Below are 25,702 nucleotides of genomic sequence, written 5' to 3'. Positions count from 1 at the left end.
ATGAAAATGTACAAATTGTACCTTAGCTACTCAATAGCCTTCAATTTGCAATCTGTTGTATTTTCTAATTTTTTTCTTCATAAAGCCCGATGCATGCATGGTCATACTGATGAACTGCGCATGCGTTTTGAGGCCAGGGGTGATGACATCTACAACCCTAGCCAACGCACAGCGTCCACATATGTGTAATGAAGTACCACACACACCTAGTCACAGGTCACAGGTGAGGCTGGGAGATTCCGAGTCGGCCCGGGACTCCCCCTCCTTCTTTCTGCCGCCTGCCTGCCTGCCACTGGGCGTCTCCCTGCACTACAGAGAGGTATGTATGTACATTGCCCTAACTATTACTATACATTCATATCGGGTTTTACTATTTCTTACTATACATTATCTGAATTATACTAAACCTTATTAAAGATACTTGTATAGATAAAATAGAGTGTAAGAATAATATAGAGGTAAATAGTTAGTATAGGGAATAGATGGTGGTGAATAAAGGGTTAACTTTACATTGATATTATTATACTGTATTTCTTATGCTGAACAATATATATGTATGAACTGTAAACGCAATTAAGGTGTAACCGCAGAATCTTTAACAATGTAATTTTTCTATATTCATATATGCTTTTCCTTACATACACTGCTTCTTCACTATAAAAGCCAGCTTAAATACATAGGCTGAAACTGGTTTTATTATGAGGGGTTGACATATATAATTACACTAAAGATCATTCAAATGTACTAGAGAAAAAAACCTGGTGGAAAGCAGCCTTGTTATGTCCTGTACCCCCTATGAATGTGGTATAAATATGTTATTTACATTTTTACTTTATCTTGTGGTTTCCAGGATCTTGTCCGGCAAATGAATCAAAGAACCTGACTGGTTGAAAAGCAGCTGTCGGGGATGGAGGAAGTTACTGTCCAAACATGAAAGCATGACATTATGGATGGACAAGGTTTGTTTTTGTTTTTTTTTAACCTTCATGAAAAATCCTTCCAAAGCGTAATGTTGTTATTAAAGGACAAAGGGGTATGTTTACTAAACTGAGGGTTTGAAAAATTGGAGATGTTGCCTACATCAACCAATAAGATTCTAGCTGTCATTTTGTACAATGTACTAAATAAAGGATAACTAGAATCTGGTTGCTACAGGTAACATCGCAACTTTTTCAAACCAGCAGTTTTGTAAGTATACCCCAAAGCATATTTTTTTTACACTCATCATACACATCAGTAAGTGTTTGTTTACAGTACTTTAGAAATCACTTCATACCTATTCATTATACCAGTGGTTCCCAAACTTTTGCAGTTCACGGCACCCTTAGAGTCTCCAAATTTTTTCAAGGCACCCCTCCAAAATAATTATTGAGCAGTCCTGTTTTAGAAGTAGTTGGGTCAAAAAAATTTAATAAGTATTTAGGTCAGGACAGAAATACTTATTTAGTTGTATGCAAAAATGCCCCCTCTGCATCCAGACACTCTGCCCTCAGGCACTCTGCCCCCTCTGCATCCAGACACACTGCCCCCTCTTCATCCAGACACACTGCCTCCTCTGCATCCAGACACACTGCCCTCTCTCACACTGCCCCCTCTGTCACGCTGTCCCCCCTCCTCTGCTCTCTGTCATGCTGTCCCCCCTCCTCTACCCTCTCTCACGATGTCGCCTTACCAGGGGCGGATTGACAACGTAACCTACCGGGAAAAACCCCGGGAGGCCGACGACCTCAGGAGGCCGACTAGTGTCTTTTTAGGAGTTATTTTAAAAAAAAAAATTATGTGTAGCGCGCCCCCCCCCCACCCCGAACGGCGGGGGAGGGGGAAAGGCAGTGTGGTACTAGGTAGCTGGCCCTTCCTCCGGGAGAGCCACCTACCTTACTGTGGCCACAGAGAATGGTCTCTCCCCACTCCCCCCCCTTTTCTGTGGCTGCAGTCTCCTACACAGGTCACATGGGACGTGTCACATGACAGCTGCCGTCCCATGTGTGCAGTGAGGGGAGTCTGCAGAAGGAACAAGGTAAGTGTATGTCTGCTAAAGTGTATGTCTCTGCTATAAAGTGTGTGTGTGTGTGTGTGTGTGTGTATGTGTCTCTCTCTCTGCTAAAGTGTGTGTGTGTGTGTGTGTTACTGCTAAAGTGTGTGTGTCTCTGCTATAAAGTGTGTATGTGTCTCTCTCTCTGCTAAAATGTGTCTCTCTGCTAAAGTGTGTGTGTGTGTGTGTGTGTGTGTGTGTGTGTGTGTGTTACTGCTAAAGTGTGTGTGTCTCTGCTATAAAGTGTGTATGTGTCTCTCTCTCTCTCTGCTAAAGTGTGTGTCACTGCTAAAGTGTGTGTGTGTGTGTGTGTGTGTGTGTGTCACTGCTAAAGTGTGTGTCTCTCTGCTAAAGTGTGTGTGTGTGTGTGTGTCACTGCTAAAGTGTGTGTGTCTCTGCTATAAAGTGTGTATGTGTCTCTCTCTCTGCTAAAATGTGTCTCTCTGCTAAAGTGTGTGTGTGTGTGTGTGTGTGTGTGTGTGTGTGTGTGTGTGTGTGTGTGTGTGTTACTGCTAAAGTGTGTGTGTCTCTGCTATAAAGTGTGTATGTGTCTCTCTCTCTCTCTGCTAAAGTGTGTATCTCTACTAAAGTGTGTGTGTGTATCACTGCTAAAGTGTGTGTATGTCACTCTGCTAAAGTGTGTGTGTGTGTGTGTGTGTGTGTGTGTGTGTGTGTGTGTGTGTGTGTGTGTGGGCTACTAAAGAGTATGTAGGAGAGAAGGGGGGCTACTAAAGGGTGTTTAGGATAGGAGTTGGGTCTGCTAAAGGGTATGTAGGATAGGAGTGAGGGCTGCTACAGGGTATGTAGGATAGGAGAGGGGGCTACTAAAGGGTGTGTAGGATAGAAGGAGCGCTACTAAAGGGTGTTTTGATAGGAGTGGAGGCTGCTAAAGGGTATGTAGGATAGGAGTGAGGGCTGCTACAGGGTATGTAGGATAGGAGTGGGGGCTACTAAAGGGTGTTTAGGATAGGAGTGGGGGCTGCTAAAGGTTGGAATGGGAGGGTCTTAATATATTGTGTGATAAGAGGGAAGGTAGGGGGCTGTCTTAATAGTTCATTGGTGGGAGATAGGGTATTAATTTAACGGCGGAGTTTATGTTGGGTCTAATTATTTAATGGGTGCTAATATTTGTGGGGTGATGGTGGGGCAATTTAATTTATTGGTGGGATAATTTCATTTAATACTGGGCCTATTAAATTAATATGGAGTGAAGGGACCTTTAATTTATTGCTGGGATGGTTTGGGGCTATTAATTGAATGTAGGGCTGAGTTTGGGAAGGAGAGCTATTTATTATTTAAATGTGAATATTAATTATGTAATGTCGTGATGTTTTTGGAAAATGGTTATATTAAATGTAAATGCTATTAATTTATTGCTGGGGCTGTTTGGAGGGAGGGAAACAGGCCTAATTATTAAATGTGGGTGCTATTGATTAAATGCCAGGGATGGTTGGAGTTTTCTGAATTTTGTGTACCCATTTTTTTTTTTACATGTAGGGCCGCCAACATTCCAGAATCCAGACAAGCAGCAAATGATCCAACAGCCACAGGTGGTGACAGTGACAAGAACAGGTATCAGAGAGGAGGACAGTCTGCCAACTGTCCTGAATCTGGTGGGACAGTCCAGAATTTCGGTGACCGTCTCGCTTAGGATTTGGTCCTACTGAAAGGACAGTTGGGAGGTATGCCCCGCTTCACACTGTACTACTTGTGAAGGCAGAGCTGCGTGTACCTAACAGTAGTGCACACAGTTTTGCCTGTTTATTTGTCATATATAATAACCCCCCCTGTCTTAAGTGCCCCGGGCCCCACGGAGCCTTATTCCAGCTCTAGCGATACTTTAGTGGTTCTCGCCTTGATTCCATTGCCTCCTTCTACCTTGCATTGGTCCCATTCTCAGATCACTTTGCTGAACATATGGCCAGCCCCCATTGTACTGACAATATAATTAATCCTGCCTCCTTTAAACTTACTATATCACCAGCAAACCATTGGAATAGCTCTCCCCTTCACTTATGCCACTGTCTGCCAACCCTCCCTGCACTGTTATTAAATCAAAACACCACCAATCACAGGGCACATTTAGGGCTCATACATAATTGTTACCAAAGAAGTGTTTTCTTGCAGATGCTTGAAGCATTTTACTTTTCTGGTGATCGCACTTGATAGTAGGGATGTGCACCGGCGACTTTTGAGGTCTCGTGTTTTGTGTTTTGGATCCGGATTTTCGTTATTTTTGGGGTTCGGATTTGTCTCGCAAAACACTTGACGAAAGGTCTCGGTTCGGATTTAAGGTTTTGGATTCGGATTTTTTTGGAAAAAAACATAAAAAGTTTAAAAATCAAGTTTTTGGGCTTATTTTCACTCCTAGGCTATTATTAACCTCAATAACATTCAATAACAAGCATTTCCACTAATTTACAGTGTATTCTGAACACCTCACAATATAGTTATTAGTCCAAAACGTTGCAACAAGGTATCTTTCTGGACTGCGTAGAGGAGTGGGTCACCACAATATATATTAAAAACCCTGAACTTTTATGATTCGCAGCAATAAATGTACCTGGACTGCGTAGAGGAGTGGGTCACCACAAGATATATTAAAAACCCTGAACTTTTATGATTCGCACCAATAAATGTACCTGGACTGCGTAGAGGAGTGGGTCAACACAATATCTATTAAAAACCCTGAACTTTTATGAATCGCACCAATAAATGTACCTGGACTGCGTATAGGAGTGGGTCACCACAAGATATATTAAAAACCCTGAACTTTTATGATTCGCACCAATAAATGTACCTGGACTGCGTAGAGGAGTGGGTCACCACAATATCTATTAAAAACCCTGAACTTTTATGAATCGCACCAATAAATGTAGCTGGACTGCGTATAGGAGTGGGTCACCACAAGATATATTAAAAACCCTGAACTTTTATGATTCGCACCAATAAATGTACCTGGACTGCGTAGAGGAGTGGGTCACCACAATATCTATTAAAAACCCTGAACTTTAATGAATCGCACCAATAAATGTACCTGGACTGCGTATAGGAGTGGGTCACCACAAGATATATTAAAAACCCTGAACTTTTATGATTCGCACCAATAAATGTACCTGGACTGCGTAGAGGAGTGGGTCACCACAAGATATATTAAAAACCCTGAACTTTTATGATTCGCACCAATAAATGTACCTGGACTGCGTAGAGGAGTGGGTCACCACAATATCTATTAAAAACCCTGAACTTTTATGAATCGCACCAATAAATGTACCTGGACTGCGTATAGGAGTGGGTCACCACAAGATATATTAAAAACCCTGAACTTTTATGATTCGCACCAATAAATGTACCTGGACTGCGTAGAGGAGTGGGTCACCACAATATCTATTAAAAACCCTGAACTTTTATGAATCACACCAATAAATGTACCTGGACTGCGTATAGGAGTGGGTCACCACAAGATATATTAAAAACCCTGAACTTTTATGATTCGCACCAATAAATGTACCTGGACTGCCTAGAGGAGTGGGCACTGGGCACCACAATAAAATATATAAAAAACCTTCAACAGGTCTGCATTACACTACACATACGGCTGCTCCTCCATCCTCTCCATCATATACATGTTGGAGTTTTAGCGTGTGACAACCTCTTGTTTTTGATAATGTCAGTGCATTTTGAATATTTTTCAATTTGCCCCACACCACTGAATGAACTTTATCTATGATACGCATCTATCTATCTTGACTGCGTAGTGTGGTGGCCCCGGTACACAATTTGGTACCGAGGCCACAATATAATTAAAAAACCCTCCACGTGTCAGAATTCCACCAAACAAGTATCTGGACTGCATAGTGGGGTGGCCCCGGTACCCAATTTGATACCGGGGCCACAATACCTCCTCCAAACATGGTACAGACAATTCGTCATTGAGATCCCATCAAGTATGTTAAAGACAGACAGGGTCGAAGTGTTATTCGTTGACTTTGTAAACCCAAAAAACTGTCCCTGTTGCACATAGTCGTGCAATGAAGACTGACTTTTTCATTTAAAGGCACGATCTTTCAAGTGTAGTGTTTGTAAGTCTAAGTCATATTATACTTTTGGTAAAATTGGTTTATTTTGTTCCTCTTTATGGTAATTAGTCATAGAATTAAAGTATGAAATAGAATTAAAGTATGAAATAGAATTAAAGTATGAAATAGAATTAAAGTATGAAATAGAATTAAAGTATGAAATAGAGTGGTATAGAGTTGTAGTGTGGTATAGATAGAGTGGTCCACACAATATAATAATAAAACCCTCAACTGGTCTGAATTCCACCAAACAAGTATCTGGACTGCATAGTGTGGTGGCCCCGGTACACAATTTGGTACCGAGGCCACAATATAATTAAAAAATTGGGCATCAACTGTCACCGTTGTTTAATATCTGATACACCTAAATATGGACTGCACAGTGGAGTGGCCCCGGTAGTAAATTTGGTGCCGGGGCCACAATACCTCCTCCAACTTCCAAGTGTAGTGTTTATAAAGACAGACAGCGTCGAAGTGTTATTAGTTGACTTTCTTAACCCTAAAATTGTCCCTGTTGCAAATATTCGTGCAATGGACAATTACTTTTTTATTGAAAGACTCAAGCTTTCAAGTGTAGTGTTTATAAAATATAAACAACAATACAGTAGTTTTAGAGCACGTCAATACCTCTTGTTTTAAATTATGACACGGCATTTTACTTTTGGTTTAATTTCTTGTATTTTTTTAAATTTGGTTTTACTTTTTGAACATGGCAAACGACTGTTGATTGGTCATATAATGCAAAAAAAAAAGGTCCAAGATGGAATTGTCCTTGGGCCCTCACACCCACCCTTATGTTGTTTAAATAGGACATGCACACTTTAACAAACCAATCATTTCAGCGACAGGGCCTACCAAACAACTTTGGCTGAAATGATTGGTTTGTTTGGGCCCCCACACCAAAAAAGCTATTCATCTCTCCCTGTACAGACTAAACAGGCTCTACTGAGGCAAGATGTCGTCCTCATCCTCAACCTCTGATTCCTCTCCCCCTACAGTGTGTACTTCCTCCTCATCACACATTATCAATTCGTCCCCGCTGGACTCCACAACCACAGGTCCCTCTGTAGTATCTGGAGGGCAGTGCTGTACTTCATTGAGGAATTGATTATTCATTTTTATAAACATCATTTTTTCAACGTTGTGAGGAAGCAACCTCCTTCGCCGCTCACTGACCAGGTTCCCCGCTGCACTAAAAACTCTTTCCGAGTACACACTGGAGGGGGGACAACTCAGGTAAAATAGAGCCAGTTTGTACAGGGGCTTCCAAACTGCCTTTTTTTCCTGCCAGTAACAATATGGACTGTCTGACATGTCTACTTGGATGGTGTCAGCAAAGTAATCATCCACAATTTTTTCTATTGTGACAGCATCCAATGCAGCGAGAGTAGACATGTCTGCAATGGTTGGCAGGTCCTTCAGTCCGGACCAGATGTTATCAGCATCCACGCCAGTGCCTCTTTTGGGAAAACTGAGCTTTTTCCTCGCAGCCATAGATGTGGAAGAAAATGAGGGTGGAGCTGTTGGCATGTCACGGTCCTCTTCAGAGGACAATCTCCTGACCAGCAGGTCTTTGCACCGCTGTAGACTTGTGTCCGCCGGAAACAGAGACACAACATACGCTTTAAACCGAGGATCGAGCACGGTGGCCAGAATGTATTCCTCTGACTTTAAAAGAGTGACCACCCTCGGATCCTGGCAAAGCGTACGAAGGGCTACATCCACAAGAGCTACATGCTTGGTGTAATCGCAATGGCTTACCAGCTCCTCCCTCACTTTCTCCAGCTGCTTCTGCAACAGCCTGATCAGGGGAATGACCTGACTCAAGCTGGTAGTGTCGGAACTGACTTCTCGTGTGGCAAGTTCAAATGGCTGCAGAACCTTGCACAACACGGAAATCAGTCTCCACTGCGCTTGACTGAGGCGCATCCCCACTCCTTTGCCTATGTCGTAGGTGGCTGTGTAGGCCTGAATGGCCTTTTGCTGCTCCTCCATCCTCTGCAGCATATAGAGGGTGGAGTTCCAGCACGTCACAACCTCTTGTTTGAGGTGATGGCAGGGCAGGTTCATGCTTTTTTGATGTGCCTCTAGTCTGCGGTAGGCACTGGCTGAATGCCGAAAGTGTCCAGCAATTTTGCGCGCCACCGCAAGCATCTCCTGCACACCCCTGTCACTCTTGAGGTAATGCTGCACCACCAAATTAATGGTGTGGGCAAAACATGGGACGTGCTGGAAATTGCCCATATTTAATGCCCGCACAATGTTACTGGCATTGTCTGACACCACAAATCCCCATGAGAGTCTAAGTGGGGTAAGCCACTGGGAGATAATTTCCCTCATTTTCTCTAATATGTTGTCAGCGTTGTGCCTCTTATTAAAGCCTGTAATACACAATGTTGCCTGCCTTTGCATGAGCAGCCATTTTGTAGATGCTGCTACTGATGCAGCTGTTGCTGTTGCTGCGGAAGGGGATGCATCTACCCAGTGGGCTGTCACAGTCATATAGTCCTTCGTTTGCCCAGAACCACTTGTCCACATGTCCGTGGTTAAGTGGACAGTGGGTACAACCGCATTTTTAAGAGCACTGAGGACACTTGATCGTACTTCTCTGTACATTTTTGGTATCGCCTGCCTAGTGAAGTGGAATCTCGAGGGGATTTGGTACCGGGGACACAATACCTCCATCAACCCTCTAAATCCCACTCCACTGATGGCGGACACCGGGCGCACGTCTAACACCAACATTGCAGTTACAGCCGCAGTTATACGCTTTGCAATAGGGTGACTACTATCGTATTTTGTGGTCATGGCAAACGACTGTTGGACGGTCAATTGTTTTGTGAAAGACTTAGCGGTCTTACGACTTCCCCTCTGGGAAGATGACCGACTAACAGCAGCAACAGCAGCAGTGGCAGTAGTAGGCGTACCGCTGCAGGATTCCTCGGATGAATCCCATATTGAGGAGGACTCAGTCTGGCTGCTGACTTGGGCTGCAGGACTGAATCTGATGGAGATTGTGGAGGAAGTTGACGAGGAGGGTGTTGCTGGTGTGTATCCAACTGGACCACGGGATTTAGGTGTCCCTGTACCGATGAGGGTCCTAGCCCCAGTTCCTGAACTAACCACTGAACTATGAAGGTTATTCAGGTGACGTATAAGGGAGGATGTTCCTAGGTGGGCAAGATCCTTACCCCTGCTTATTTGAGCTTTACATAAGCTACATATGGCCATACATTGGTTGTCTGGATTTGGATAAAAATAACTCCAGACCGAAGAGGTGCATTTTTTGGTCTTCTGACCAGGCATGACGATGGGCTTTTTCATCCCATGGACATCAGCTGTTTCCCCCCCTGGTGCCTCATTTACAATAACCACATCACCATCCTCATCATCAAGTTCCTCCACAGCGCCAGCTACATCATCAATAGCCTCCTCCCGAGCCACCTCTTCCCGTACAGTGATGGGAAGGTCAGGCTTGACAACCACCAACATCCTTGGACTCGCCTTGTGGATTTGTGATAATTTCTCTTTAGAAGGCAGAGTTGTTTGCTGTTTTGTTGCTGACAGCATAACTCTCTTCAATTTTTTGTAGGGGGGGGAGGAGGAGGAGGGCTAAGATCCGTGGGTGAAGCTGAACCACTAGTCATGAACACGGGCCAGGGCCTAAGCCGTTCCTTGCCACTCCGTGTCGTAAATGGCATATTGGCAACTTTACGTTTCTCCTCAGATGATTTTAAGTTTCTCTTTTTGCTACTTTTTCTTAACTTGGGCTTTTTGGATTTTACATGCCCGGTACTACGAGATTGGGCATCGGGCTTGGAAGACGACGTTGATGGCATTTCATCGTCTATGTCATGACTAGTGGCAGCAGCTTCAGCATTAGGAGGAAGTGGGTCTTGATCTTTCCCTACTTTATCCTCCAAATTTTTGGTCTCCATTATATGTAGCACAAGATACTGCAGAATGTGTGAACTTGGTAATATTGCAGTACCAATGGACTTATACTGCTGGATTGGTTTTGCAAATTTGGTTATAATTATTATATATTTTTTTTTTTTTTAATTTTTTATTTTTTTTTACTTTTTTTTTATTTTTAAAAAACTTGGGAATAGTGGGGAAATAACTATGCCCTTAGAAGCACAGAGCACAGGACACAGCACCACTGGACTGAACAGGACACGGCACAGGACCCAGCAGCACTACGGAACTCAGCAGGACAGAGCACAGGACACAGCACCACTGGACTGATACTGCAGAATGTGTGAACTTGGTAATATTGCAGTACCAATGGACTTATACTGCTGGATTGGTTTTGCAAATTTGGTTATAATTATTATATATATTTTTTTTTTTTTAAATTTTTTATTTTTTTTTACTTTTTTTTTATTTTTTAAAAACTTGGGAATAATGGGGAAATAACTATGCCCTTAGAAGCACAGAGCACAGGACACAGCACCACTGGACTGAACAGGACACGGCACAGGACCCAGCAGCACTACGGAACTCAGCAGGACAGAGCACAGGACACAGCACCACTGGACTGATACTGCAGAACACAGCACAGCACAGCACAGCACAGCACAGCACAGCACAGAACTAAACAGCACAGAGGACCACCTAACACACCCTCCCTCTACCCTGATCAATGCCCGAGTGAAGATGGCGGCGACTAGCGGGGAATTTATAGGATCCGAGTATCGCGAGATCCGACAACGGGATTATGAGTCAGAGCCTCAGTTTCACATTTGAATTTGGCGCCAATACCCGGATCTGTCTCGGATCCGACTCGGATCCGCAACGTTCGGGTGGGCTCGGATTTCATAAATCCGAGTGCGCTCATCCCTACTTGATAGCCATTTATTATAAGGATTATTTTTTATGCATTTTTTGAAACACACAGTACACATTTTTAAATATTAAAGAGAGAGATTTGGCTGGTAGTTACAGCTCATGATGTCAGGGAAAGATGCAACAGTGCGGTGCGGTGCTCATATGCTGCTCTGGCAGACTGATCAAATAGGATTCTGCCAACATGTTTTGTAATAGTTAAACTTATTAAACAAAGTCAGATATGTTTCTATGAAGGGAATTTTGGAAGAATGTGTTAGTAGGCAACTAAAGAAGTTTGAGCACAGAGGCATAAATCAGTCTCAGATAATGTAAAAGATTTCATGTATTTTTATAGCACAGGACTGGCAGCTTTTTCCCTGCTTTGCTTTAGAAATGACCCACTGTGTCTTAAGTCATCACATATAGGTGTCACACTTCTCTGCCCCGCTGTCTGCCCCGCTGTCTGCCCCTCTGTTACACTTCTCTGCCCCGCTGTCTGTCCCTCTGTCTGCCCCGCTGTCACACTCATCCGCCCCTCTGTCTGCCCCTCTGTCACGAGCCAGCCATAGGAAAAAACAAAGAGCACATAAACCTACCAATCCACGCGGCGCCGGGACCCAGCAGACTCCTCTCTCCCGCATCTGTCACTGAATATCGACGTCAGTGACAGCTGCGGGAGAGAGGAGTCTGCTGGGTCCCGGCACCACGCGGATTGGTAAGTTTATGTGCTCTTTGTTTTTTCCTATGGCTGGCTCACGGCACTCCCGTGACAGCGCAGGTGCACCCCTGGGTGCCGCGGCGCACACTTTGGGAACCGACGCATTATACTATAAATCTCATTGATATTGTCTGTGCTATCAGTTCCTAAAAAAAACATGTTCAATTTATTGTTTTGTTCTACAAGTATCTACGGAAAAAAAAAATCACCTCATAACTGAAAAGCATGTATTTAGTCACATTCACTGCTGACAGACCATACAAGGAAACCAAGAGATCTACTGGTGGACTCAGCCCTCAGGGGAGTCTACCATCATGTTTATACAATAAAAACCTCACTATGGTATATGATTATATAACAACATAAATATGCTCAGACACTGGCTCATGCAATCAATAAAACCATTTTACCAGCAGCACAACTAGCTGTGCTTACTGCAATGTAAACACTTGTCCCATATTACTTCAAGTGCAGAATACATATGAAGTGCTACATCCTAATTTGGGGGCATCCTGCACTTCAGTGACTGTGAATAATGAGTTTAACAGAGATCAATCCACTCTGTATTGGATGCAGCTAACTGACATAGGGTAAAACAAACACATGTATTAGGTAACCCTTACAAAATTAATACTAGAAGACGATTCACATGCATGTTTTCATACAAAGAAAACAAGTTTAAAAAAAATAATATATATATATATATATATATATATATATATATATATATATATATATATATATATATATAGTAAACTCTGCAATAAAAGTTACAAATAAGCCATATTTTCCATATGAAAATATGGCTTAATAGCATTATACTATTACATATGGTATTAAAACAAGTGCCAATAAGATATCATTATCTTCCTTTATTTCAAATGTCAATTACTGTATTCTAAATAGTAGCCGACTCCATTTGCAAGTATTAGACTATTTTTCATAATTATGGCCATTTACAGAGCAAGAAATTCATGTAATGAATCAAGACGGGCACAGTGAATTGTGATGCATTACAAATACTTATTAGCAGGTTATTACCATGTGCCCTGCTGCAGCAAATATTCAGTGTATTTTATGGTGCTATTGTGGGGAGAAATGGATCAGTTGGAAAATCACAAATCTATAGATTTACTGGAATATTCATTACACTGAATTTATACTTGTGTAATGAGAAAATTGAGCATTATATTTTTGCACACGCTGTGGTACCTGCTACTGTCAGCTAATAAATAATGTAATACAAAGTATTGCTATTTACATGTGATTTATGCTGTCATTCTATGAAACATCATTCAAAATAGGCATGTTTTATTGTATTAATATCTTGTAATCATTTTACTACACCTAAATGTGTAAAATAGCATGCTTGTAAAGAGGTCTAGTATTAACTAGAAATGTTCAGTCTCGGTTTCCCGAGAACCGAACACACTTGAACTTAGCAGATCCGAGTACCGAGCTGAGCTGGAGTTTTGGATTCTATAAGTACCGCCCTCCACGGTGATCCAGTGCCATTTCACAGAGGGACACAGAAGGGGTAGCACAGTTCTTGCCAGTCTCTAGAGCAGTTGGGTAGTGTCATAGGTAAAGAGAGAGGAGGGGTAGCAGTGTTCTTCAAAGTCTCCAGTGACATTCAGGAGAGCTCAATTGCTCCATTGCTAATTGTCATTGCTGAAATAGAATTAACAGGTCTGGCAGGCTTGGTCTTCTAAATCTGCAGTCACATTGTACAGTGTTATATAGGTAACACACAAAGAGGAGAGCTCCAGTGCTCCATTGCTAATTATCATTTCTGAAATACAGATAATAGGGCTGGCAGTCTTGCTGTGAATTTGCAGTTACATTGTACTGTGTTATATAGGTAACACAAAAAGAGGAGAGCTCCATTGCTCAATTGCTAATTCTCATTGCTGAAATACAAATAATAGGGCTGGCAGGCTTGGTCTTCTGAATCTGCAGTCACAGTGTACTGTGTTATATAGGTAACACACAAAGAGGAGAACTTCATTGCTCCATTGCTAATTGTTATAGCTGACATAGAAATACTAGGGCTGGCAGGCTTGGTCTTCTGAATTTGCAATCAAATTGTACAGTGTTATATAGGTAACACACAAAGAGGAGAGCTCCATTGCTCCATTGCTAAATGTCATTGCTGAAACAGAAAATCCAGGGCTGGCAGGCTTGGTCTTCTGAATTTGCAGTCAAATTGTACAGTGTTATCAAAATGGATTCACAGCAGTACACAGAAGAGCAGGAGCACCAAGCAGCTGCACCAGTCATGATGATAGTAATCCTTCTACGTCATCTGGTAAAGCCTATGTTAAAGTGCATAGTGTTTGTAAGTCAGGGAAACAAAAATGTAAAATAAAACACCTTTTCATCTTGGTCAAGAAAAAAAGACCTGTAATCCAGACAAAGTTATCTGCAGTAAAAATTAAAATTGCCAACATGCCAGTCTACAAACGCAGTGGCAAGGAAAGAATAAGGCCTTCACCTTTCTCTATGAGTGCGAGTTCTGCAATTGTCACTGAGGTATCTTCTTGTAAGGTCAGTCATGACCAAGCAAGACCTTGTCATTTGAACTCCAAAAGTGGTGTCCAAATACTTTTACGTGTAAAAGCCGAGCTGGAAGAAAACAGTAAGGCATAAGAGGTAAATGTATGTTCAGATTCAGAAATGAAACAAATCCCTGAGGAGAGTCTATCCACGAATGCTATGTGTAATCCTGACTATCCTGATAGTGTACCCATAAAGAAGGCCCCTTTCAGCATTTCTGCCGATGTGTGCATGTACAGCCCAAGTGTAGCCGGTGATAGACAAATTGAGAATGCCACTTTAGAATTGTAACAGGATGAGGGGGATAATTGTGTAGCCAACGAGGGCGCTAATGAGCATGTTGATAAGGATAATGTTGTTTGTGTAAGTCCTGCACTGGTGGAAGCAGTTCTTACACGTCATAAGAAGAAGGCCATTGTCATGCCTGGACATAAGACCAATAAATCCACCACTTATGTGTAGAATTATTTTTACCAAAATCCTGACAACAGTTGTCTAGCCATTTGTAGCATTTGTAAAGCCACAGTCAGTCGAGGTAGGGACTTTAACCATCTAGGAACCTCATCCATGTTGCACCATTTGAAGCGAGTTCATGGCAAGCTGTTGGGAAAATTGGAAACTTATGCTAAAAAAATAACAACAAGCAGTCCATCATCAGTTAGGTCCCTTCTGTCAGTTAGATCCCGACACCTGCAATCTACACCCACAACACCGTCCTCATTAATATCCTCAGTAACGATCGGAGTTAGTCCTGCATCCAAGTTGCTAAGGCTAGATGACTCCTCCACTATTCTGGATTCCTCAGAAAAATTCTTGAGAGTTAGTTCCACTACTGCTGCTGCTGCTGCTGGGGGTGAATCATCATCCCAGAAGCAGACCAAGAAGAAGACTACTAGTAGTTTGCAACAATTAACTGTTAAATAATCCTTTGCAAGAGGAAGCAAGTATGAAAGCTGTCACCCAGTCGAAAGCGGATCACAGATGCCATGGCGTCTAGGCTAGTATTAGATCTGCGTCCAATATCCACTATTAATTCAGCTGGTTTTAGACAGTTACTTGAGGTCTTGTGTCCCCATTTCCAAACTCCATCACGACACAATTTCACTAGAAAAGCTATTCCTCACCTCTACCAGAAGGTTGGTAAAAATGTAATTATTGGGCTACAAAATACCATTTTATCCACAATACACTTAACCAGAGATATGTGGACAAGCGGAACTGGGCAAACTAAAGATTATATGACTGTGACAGCCCACTGGGTTGGTCATTCGCCTTCACCAGCAGGGACAGCAGCAGCATGTACCCAAGTATGTCACATTTGTAAGAGGCAGACTACTCTGTGTATCACCGGCTTCACTAAGAGGCATACAGTTGACAATCTGTTACAAAAACTAAGGCATGTCATTGCAACATGGCTTATCCCGCTTGGACTCTCCTCGGAATATGTAATTTCTGATAACGCCACCAATGTTGTGAGAGCATTACAGCAGGGTGAATTTCATTACATTCCCTGTTTTGCTCACACAATAAACTTGGTGGTGCAGAGCTTTTTAAGAAATGACAAGGATATGCAGGAGATGCTGTCTGTGGCCCGTAAAATATCTGGACATTTCCGGCATTCGGCAACAGCATGCAGGAGATTGCAGCAGCTACAAGAGCAATTTAATTTGCCCTGCCACCAACTGAAGCAAGAGGTGGTGACAAGGTGGAAATTCACCCCGTATAGGCTTCTGCTGATGGAGGAACAGCGAAAAGCCATCATTGCTTACTCCACAAGCCATAACATTGGGAAATGAGGGGGGATGCATTTTACTTAAGCGCAGTTGAGAATACTTTCCGTATTGTGCAAGGTGCTGAAACCACTCGAACTAGTCACCTGTGAAGTGACTTCAGACACTGCTAGCTTGAGTCAAGTGATCCCGTTAATTAGGCTTTTGGAAAAGCAGCTTGAGAATGAAGGAGGAGATTGAAGAAAGCAATTACACTAAGTATGTTGGACTTGTAGATCAAGTACTTTATTCGCTTCGGCAGGATCCAAGAGTTATCAAAATCTTGAAATCAGATCACTGCATTTTGGCAACTGTGCTTGATCCTAGGTTTAAGAGCTATGTCTTGTCTTTGTTTCCAACTGACCCAGATCTGAAAAGATGCAAGAAGCTCCTGGTGAGCAAGATGACAACTCAAGTGTTACGTGACAGGATGGCGTCTCCTCCTTCAGTTTCTCACTCAACTGCTGCTATAAAAATACTTAGCTTTCCCAAAGGACCCAGGGATGATGCAGATGACTCAACACAACATTTTGACATCTGGTCTTGTCTAAAAGAATTGACCAAAAAAACATGACACCTCTGCCGCAACACCACCTGATCCTACTATCAACATCCAAAGGATGGTGGAGGAATATTTTCATGACAGCATAGAAATAGACACATCAGACAGTCCCTTTACATACTGGGAGGAAAAAAGGGGAATTTAGAGACTCATGTACCTAATCGCTTTGCAATGCGTAAGCTGCCCATCCTACAGTGTGTACTCCGAAAGAGTTTTCAGCACACCCGGGAACCTAGTCAGTGATCGGCATAGAAGGCTACTTCCTCAAAATGTGGAAAATATGATGTTCATAAAAATGAACTTCAATGTCTACGAGGAAGGCCTTTCCTGCCAATTAAATCAAAATACTGAGACTTCTGTAATGGTGGATTCCAGCGGTGATGAATTAATAATGTGTGAGGATGATGTACAAACTGATGAGGTTGTGGATAAGGCTGAGGATGATGATAACAACATCTTGCCACAGTAGCGTTTATTAACAGCACTATTACTTTAGGTGCCTTAAGTCCATAGCTAGCTTGTTTTGTGGGGTCCCGAACAAACCAAGCACTTCAGCCTCAAGGAGTGCCACTTTTGTGGCTGAAGTGCTTGGTTTGTAAAAGTGTGCATGTCCTTTTTTAGATCCAACATAAGGGTGGGTGGAAGGGCCCGAGGATAATTCCATCTTGCACCACTTTTCCTTTCAGCTACAACTGTGTGCCAATGTTACCTACATGTGCTATATACTGTTGTGTGCTTTGCAAAAATCCTAGACACCCCTTGATGATGCAGATGATTCATCACAACATTTTGACATCTAGTCTTGTTTACTGTAAAATAATTGACCAGAATTAGTGACACCTCTGTTGTAATTCCTCCTGATCTTACTATCAACTATCAACATCCAAAGAATGGTGTAGGATTATTTTTTTTTTTAAATCCAGTAATTTTATTGAAATTTTTTAAGATATAAACATACTAAACAACAAAAAGAAAAGAAAAACAATCGCATACATATCGGAATTAAATGACGGAATTTACAAGATTACATTAAAGCATAATAATAATAAATGTGCTATATTCATTCAGGATCATACATCGTAAATGCTTATACATAAGTATGTTACACATGCAGGGTTTATTACATGGACTCAGATACTTATTATAAGAACTGCGGTAGCCATACATTTAAGTAGATAGAGCATCTGTACTAGATGACATAGGATAGAATGGAGACTCTAACCATCTGTACCATATATTCTCAAATTCCTTCAGAGCCTGTCTGCTAGTATAAACAAATCTCTCATGCCTTATGGTGGTATTGACCAGTGCCTTCCAATTTTTAACCGTGGGACTCGTCGGGGCCAACCACAGCCTCGCTATACAGACCTTAGCCAACATCAATAACTGTGAAATGTACATTTTTGTCAGTTTATTAACTTTCCCCTTCAATCGGAGCCCAAAGAGACAAGTGGCCGGTGAACTAAGAGACACTTCAATTCCAGTAACCTGAATACATCTCCTGATCCTTCGCCAGAAGATTTGTATACATGAACACTCCCATAGTAGGTGCCAAAAGTTAGCATTGATCGAATTGCATTTCGGACAGTTAGGGGTAGCATCCGGGCGAAATTTTGCCAATCTAATAGGGGTAAAGTAGGCCCTATGTAAGATAAACATACTGTAGGTGTAGGATTATTTTAATTTTTTTTTGAATGGAATAAAGACAACAGTTTTATTAGCAAAGAACAATGTTGCTTGCAGAAGTAATGTAAGCATGGATGTCTAAATAGACATGTATAATTATTACCTTCCACTTTGTTGCTGTTTCATCAAGTGTTTGTAATCTGCACTTTATGTCAAAGGTACCTAACAATATTATAATTTAAAATGAATTAAGGCTGATTCGAAGCTCAGTGATGAACTTGCTTTTTGAATTACAATGGCTCTTTTTAGTGCATTGTCTGGTACCCTGGATTGGTCTGGGTCTGATAAAAGCAAGCATCCCGGGGAAGTCAGCGCTCATCGCCATGTATTAGCTGTAGAATTACCACAGTTATCCAAGAAACGGGTGGAGCAATCAAATGAACCACAACTGGTTTCATGATCCGAAGACAATTCCATCTTGAACCACTTTTCTTTTCTGCCACTGCTGTTTGCAAATGTTTCCTAGATGTGCTAGGAACTGCTGTGTGTTTCAGTCATTGCTCTGTCGCTTATCATCCAGCCAGGTCGCTGCAGTCTTTGCTTGAAAATATATGAAAATATTATTGTGACGTGTGAGGTGGTCAAAATTGACTGAAAATTACTTGAAATTAGTTGTTATTGAGGTTAATAATAATATAGGGGGACAAAAAGCAAAATTTTGTGATTTTTTAAAAAACATGCAAAGGCGGTTTTGCCAAAACCAAAACACAAAGTTAATCCAGATCCAAAAATAAAACCAAAAGCAGAATACGGGGGTCAGTGAACATCTCTACTATTAACATGTTTTCATTGTATGTTTGGTGAGTTTATTCCAAAATTCACAGATTATACTTTATAAGCAGCATATACATAGAAAACACCTAAGTGCATCCTCAGCACAAGGCAATTTCAGGGCCTCATTAAAGTGTCTTTTCCACATCCATTATGCATTCATTATACATCCACAGATGAGCTTGTCTGTGTGCTATATATTAAATCTGACATCAAGAAAGGATCATTGACAAAGCTCTTGAACACAGAAGAGGAAGGCACATCACAATCAACAAAGCAATTTTCTATAGCCTGCCTTAGCCTTCAATTTCAGACTTTAGGCAATAGCCTAGGTTGTCTTGTTGATAATTTAGGAATGAACATTCCGTTGTCTTGTGTGACATCGGTTCAAGCGTTGGTTCATATGGTCAGTGTTATACCATAATAAGCTGCTCATTTGAACCTGAGCAAGGGCAATATCTGTACCAGGAACCATAACTGAATTATAATCCATAAAATCTATATTTCTTTAATAATATATGATCCTATTAACATCATTTGTACTTTTAATATAAAACATTCATTTGGTGCACCTATTCCTAGATTTCCTGAGCAGTATATATATATATATATATATATATATATATATATATATATGAATAGAGAGAGAGGCACAGAGATACACACACATAGAGGAGGGAGAGATACACTGTATTTAAATATATATAATATATATATATATATATATATATATATATATATATATATAAATATATATACACACACCTATATATGTATATATATATATATATATATATATATATATATACATACACATCTCCCAACTGTTCCTTCCATGTCATAGCGATGCCCCTCTGGCGTTCGTTAGAGTTAGCAATGGAATTAAGGCTAGGGTAGAGCTGTCCGTGATTTATCCCAGCAAAAGGTCCTTGCTCTCTTATAATTTTATGCACTTGGGTTCGGGAAATGGTGAGGAGCATAAATTTGCCTGCCAAGATGGTAGCATCTGCAGGGTTTTTCTTTGCCAAGAGTTTATTTGGCATGCAAGTGGGCCTACCTTTTCACTGAGCTGCAGAAATTACATTTAACTATGGGGAAACGGATTATATAAACAAGATAAATGAGCAAAGTGACACATTTACAATGCTTTACTGGAGGACACATAGCCTTTTCCTCCCAGCAAAAGCACTTGAACTCTCAGCCACCTCTGAGGTCCCAGTGATCAGGTATTTTGCACCTTACAGTTGTAATTCTGGGAGAAAGAGCATTTCTAGGCCCACTTAGACAAATTTAACGAAAATAAACACACAGAAGGGACACATGTAGTAAAGTCTATCCTGTCTTGCCACTCTATGATTAATCTAATGCATAAATGGGAAAAAAGGGGGGGATTAGGCTTGAATTTAATGTTTGATTGATGTTTTACTATTTCCAGTCATTGCATTTTCCAGATCATCCGCCAAACCACTATACTAGGTACAGATTGCTTTTACAAGGGTGTTTCCAAAATCATGAAGTGGAAGTGCAGCTTGCAATGTGCTAAGTGAACAAGCAGAGTTACTTGCCATCATATAAATACATTCTGTGTCTTCGGATTTTGAAGTTCATAAATGCCACTTGGTGACAGTTGTGTGTACACACTGGAATAGTTTGCATGTTTGTTTGGAATTTTATCACAGATTTGTGCAAATTATAAAAAATACTAATCATTTTAAGGGCTGTCTAATCTAGATGACTCCCTTTTCATTGTACTTAAGGCATCATTGAATGGTTTATAATTGCATACATTTAGAATGTTAAAGCAGTCAAAGTTGATGTTGCTTGGAAACATGCAGCGGAATGAATAGTGACATTTACTGCCTCATGCCTACTAATCAAAGCCCATAAGCAGACATGCTCTGGTCACAGATCTACAACTACCTTTAGCACCCCAATTACAGGAGGTCATTTTTATTCCAGAGCTGCTGTGTTAACCTTGTCCCACTCAGTTCATGATAAGAAGCAAAGCTCTACTAGAGACACTGCAGCACTGGCCAATTTCCATTTATGTAGCTTTTGTTTCAGCTCCCCTGTGACCCATTTAAATGAACATGCTATTATCTCTTGGGCGGTATTCCCCCTCCGCCTCCACTTTCTTTTCAATGAAGAGCCGCCTTGTACCTATTGCTTTCACCAGCTCACAAATGACACACAATTTTTACAATGCCCTGTGAACTCTTGTGTATGAGCTGGAAAAGGAAGCCATCTGAACCTTATACTGGAATAAGACTGTCATTTTTTTCTTTTAACTCTAAAACACTGACAGCACAACAGACTAAGAGTAACTGCGTACTGCTAAGTGCTATGGTGAAAAACACTGTATAATACACAAACACAAGAAAGCAAAGAAATAAAATGTAGAACACGACACAGGCTCAGATGCTGAGCAGTCCTAGTCTTCTCTGCTCTAATAAGAGATATGAAATTGGCAGGTTCAGACTTACATATCCTCAGATTGCATGCTTACTTTGATAAAAAAAAAATGTGAACAAATGACAAATGCTACAGATCCCCTCTAGTTAAATAATCTCAAGAGCCTGTGGAATGAATCTGACATTTTTATTTTTAGTGAAGCTGTGGGATTCTAGGTTTGATGTTCCAATATTTCTTTTTAGATAAAGCTTTCTGCAGGAATTCTTACTTCCATATTTGATTGTTTTATTACTCTCTGTGGGTTATGCATTAATGTCTGTTAAATGTTGTGGCATTTGCCACACTCTCGCTGTGCATTACAAAAATTGTAATTGAAAAGTACACTACCAGGTAACAATCAATAATACTGTTAGAGAATCAACTGAAGATATTAAGACGTTTAAAATAGGCAAACTGTGATTTTTGTCAACTAATGAAATTTCTGGAACAGTTTTACATATTCAAAGTAGTATATTCACATTTTGCAGAGACTTTTGGGTATATAACCAATTACACTAAAGTTGTGCTAGTCAATTAGGTTGTTTTATTATCTAATTATACACAACTTGCAGTATGTCTGGGCTCAGTATAACTCAGATCCATTTCTAAATAGGGTCGTCCAAAAGCTGACAATCCTATTTAGAAGCATATATGTATAGCTGGTAAATCCAGTAGGATGATCTCTGCATCTGACAGATTATGCAGTTAATATCAAAGCTACTTGACTGTGCCTTATGAGATAAGGCCATTTGGCCAGAGCGCAGAATGGTTACACCTTTCAGATTTGGTTGTACAAATATTTGTACGTGTATAGTTAAATCTGACAAAGAACTGGCTAGTGAGCAGTCCTGCTTATATCTTGGTGTCCAGATCTCCTTGTACATGGGCACCTCACAGCTGTTCTCACAGTCTGCTAGATCAATAGTCAATATTGAGTATAACATATATGATAATGCTCTATTATTTTAATTTTTTGTTGATATACACCATATTATATAATATATTCAGAGTAGCCAATGGGCCCCGACTATTTTTCATTCCAGGTCTACCTCTCCTTGAGAGACTAGTTTGAAAAATGTTTTATCTCAACGTTAATTCATTTTATTATGTTATGTTTTCTGTCCGGACAGAATTAGTGGTGCACACCCGATCAAACGTGGTATACAGGAATATTCCAAGCTGGAGAGCTGCATTCGGCGAGCATAAGTGGAGTTCAGGAGACGTATTATGTATTTCTTTCTCTATACTTTGGCCGGTTACTATTTTCGGAGATTTACATGCTTGGTTTTTATCCATTGTTATTGAAACTTTTAAAGTATCCTATCCTATATGGGACATTTCTCCGTAATAGAATATTTATGTGGTGTCTTAATTCTTTAATAAGGTCTGGAAACCCGTTATTTTTACCAATATATACATACGTGAATTTCTTCTTTGATATTCTTAAATTAATATGTTATTGGACCATTTAATTCATTGGTTTGAATTTTTATTATTGTAATATACTATTCTTATAATACTTTTGGATTGTAAATTACGGTCAAAAACTATATTGGTTTTAAAATAAAAGAATATTATATATTTTTATATGCCGATTGGTTTTCCTCCATCATTATTACTTTTCATTTTCTGGTATATGTTTTGCGCTGATATTTTTTTGTTTGTTGTTTGCTGATTGTGTGGGTTGTCACTTCCCCAAATCTAGCTGCAGTCACATCCAGGTTATTAATTATTTATTGATCTGTAGCGTCTGATTTTCTTTTTTTCCTGTATGTGTAGGGTAAACAAACTGTAATAACCTGTGTGTTAGAATGTTTCTTCAGAATGTAAGTTCTTGCAATAATAGCCATGGGCCTACTGAGATCATGCCGCCTTCCCAGTATGTGTCTTCCGTGTTCCCCTATGATGGTGTTCAGGGCATATGAATGATCGGGAAAGGCTCACAACCAATCATATGCTTCTCTCTACAGCACTTAGGTTCCTATTTATCAATAGACCCCTTACTCCGGCGATAAGTCAGATGTTTATTTCAATAATCGCAGCAATAAAAACGAAGAAATTAGTTATCACTGCAAATTAACAAAAAAAAACATCACTGGGTGGGTGAGAGATAGTCAGTACTACTGGCGCGTAGTAGTAAGAGTTAATTAACCAATTCACCGGGTCAGTCTTTACAGGTAAGCACAAGCTTGAGTTGGCTAACAGCTTTAGACTATTAATTCCGCTAATGTGGAGGAAAAAAGGTTTACAAAATTGATTACATTTATTAAAAAGATTAAAACATATTTCCCTATGCAAAAGAGACAACAGTACCTGGAAAATTGACAGTGGATGGGCCATTTTGGCATTATGGTTCAATTGTCTAGTCACAGCTGATACACCACTACATCATTGAAAAACACCTCAGCATTGGCACCAAAATGGGGGGCGGGGGGGCTATTTATCAACAATCATGGTAGTCCCTGGGCAAACGCCTACTTTCTGTTAGCTACAGAGAGTAGGCTGTTGGGAATTTACCCTGTCTCCATCCCTTTTTTAAGGAATTTGAGGCACGTCAATAACTATACTGCATTTTAAATGAACACAAAACCATCCATGTATGTAAGTGTATATAAAACAATTGCTTGATTCATTTGTGCCTTTCAAACAACTTTTCATTACAAAAATAAAATAAAATTGAAATCTGTTTGAAGAGCAATAAAAAGATGTATCTGCTGCGGAACAAATAAAAAGAAGCTTTTTGATAATGTAAGCACAGCATGAACAACATTACTATTTGTACAGAAACATATACTACATAAGTTGTAGTATAAAATATTTTTTTTAAGTTTTACTGTGCATTGCTGCCAAAGTTTAACTACTCTTATATATCCTCATAACTTCTGTCATACGGCTTTACTCACAGTGATACAATTATAAATAGGTGATATTCTTTCCATTTTATTAACATCATTTTATATAAATGAAACAATATGCCATATCCCAAGTCTCTACAATTTATACTTGTCTTTTATAACTATGATAACCAGTTTGCAGATATTTCCAGAATATAGGCTGTGTTTGGTAGAACATAAATAAACTTCACTAGATACTTATTCAGAAACAAGGAGGTTTTTGCTTAGGATACCGATTTCCGATTAAAGTAAAGCTTGAAAATGCAGAACACTTAATTTTTCACAAAGATTAATCAACAAATATAACAAAGTTTGAAATCTTGCAAAATGTATACTCTGTTCTAGTATGAAAATAATCTTAAGTCGAGTCATGGCAATTGTTTTTCTATTATGCAATTTTGTCTATATAAAATACTAGTAAAATTATATTACATTAATTACAAATGCTACAAATAGAAAGCCTAATTACAAAGAAAATAATTTAAAATTGTCCTGAAAATCATTCAAAAATGAATGATATTCAATAACATTATTAATTTGTTCTCTATTTAATTAACACACAGCAAAATTGTTGAAATTAGTAAAATGTTCTCATCAAGGAGCTAAACTGTTGATAGACAGCAAGGATTTGATTATATAGTGTTAAGGTTCCAGGGCCACTTTAATCAATGAGCAAATGAATCTTTTGCCCTGGGCCCACCAGCACCTGGGGCTAAACCATTTCTGAGTCCACAACCACCTTAAAAAACCTGGCAACATGTTCCTGCCACTAGCAACCAAGCTTCTCGCTAAGGTAGCTGGTGTAGTACATCGCTGAGGACATCTGAAGGTTAGTTATTCATTAGTACAGCCTGTACTTTACAATGCAGCGTGTAGGCAGGTCTAATATTGCAAAATCAAGCATTGCACTGCTCTGGCGCCTCGTGACCTGTCACTAGGTGTAGTGAGCTCTTCCAATCAGCAGTCCTTCCCTTCTTGTGGTGCTCATATGAGAGAGCACCACGAACAGGCTGCAATCATTGCCATTTCCAAGGACCAGAGTGACTGGGCATGCTGTCCAGGATGGACTAATTTACAGAAAGATGCCTGACATCAAAACCTGGGAGTAGAGCTTTAAGAAAAAATAACTTTAACAAATCTTATACAACCTGTTGCCCTCATTTTGTTTTAAATCGACAACGGTTAGATCGTGGTGAGTTTCCTAAATCTGGATGTCAGCCTCTAATTTATATTTTAAAAAAATATGTTGTGATGTCTATTATAAAAATATATTATCTTAAATGCAATTTTGTGAAACGATTATGATTTTCTGTGATGTTTTGTACTTTAAGAAAAATAGATGAAGTGTATATTG

At 40.2% G+C, this 25,702-nt stretch overlaps 1 protein-coding gene and 1 long non-coding RNA gene across 4 annotated transcripts in view; one reads left to right on the top strand and one right to left on the bottom strand.

Moving 5' to 3' along the window:
- Positions 1–25,702, bottom strand: part of GRID1 (glutamate ionotropic receptor delta type subunit 1) — an 823,000-nt gene that overhangs the window by 690,931 nt on the left and 106,367 nt on the right. The window lies entirely within an intron of this gene.
- Positions 1,964–22,870, top strand: LOC142160333 (uncharacterized). 2 transcript variants are annotated; one of them, XR_012693162.1, is made up of 3 exons: positions 1,964–2,017; positions 3,530–3,714; positions 22,585–22,870. It is a non-coding gene; the product is annotated as an uncharacterized LOC142160333 (long non-coding RNA). The 2 variants fall into 2 exon arrangements; XR_012693163.1 differs by having other exon boundaries at positions 1,973–2,023.

Source organism: Mixophyes fleayi, chromosome 6 (assembly GCF_038048845.1).
Source record: "Mixophyes fleayi isolate aMixFle1 chromosome 6, aMixFle1.hap1, whole genome shotgun sequence".
Classification (NCBI taxonomy): domain Eukaryota; kingdom Metazoa; phylum Chordata; class Amphibia; order Anura; family Limnodynastidae; genus Mixophyes; species Mixophyes fleayi.
This window is presented reverse-complemented; position numbering and strand designations above follow the sequence as displayed.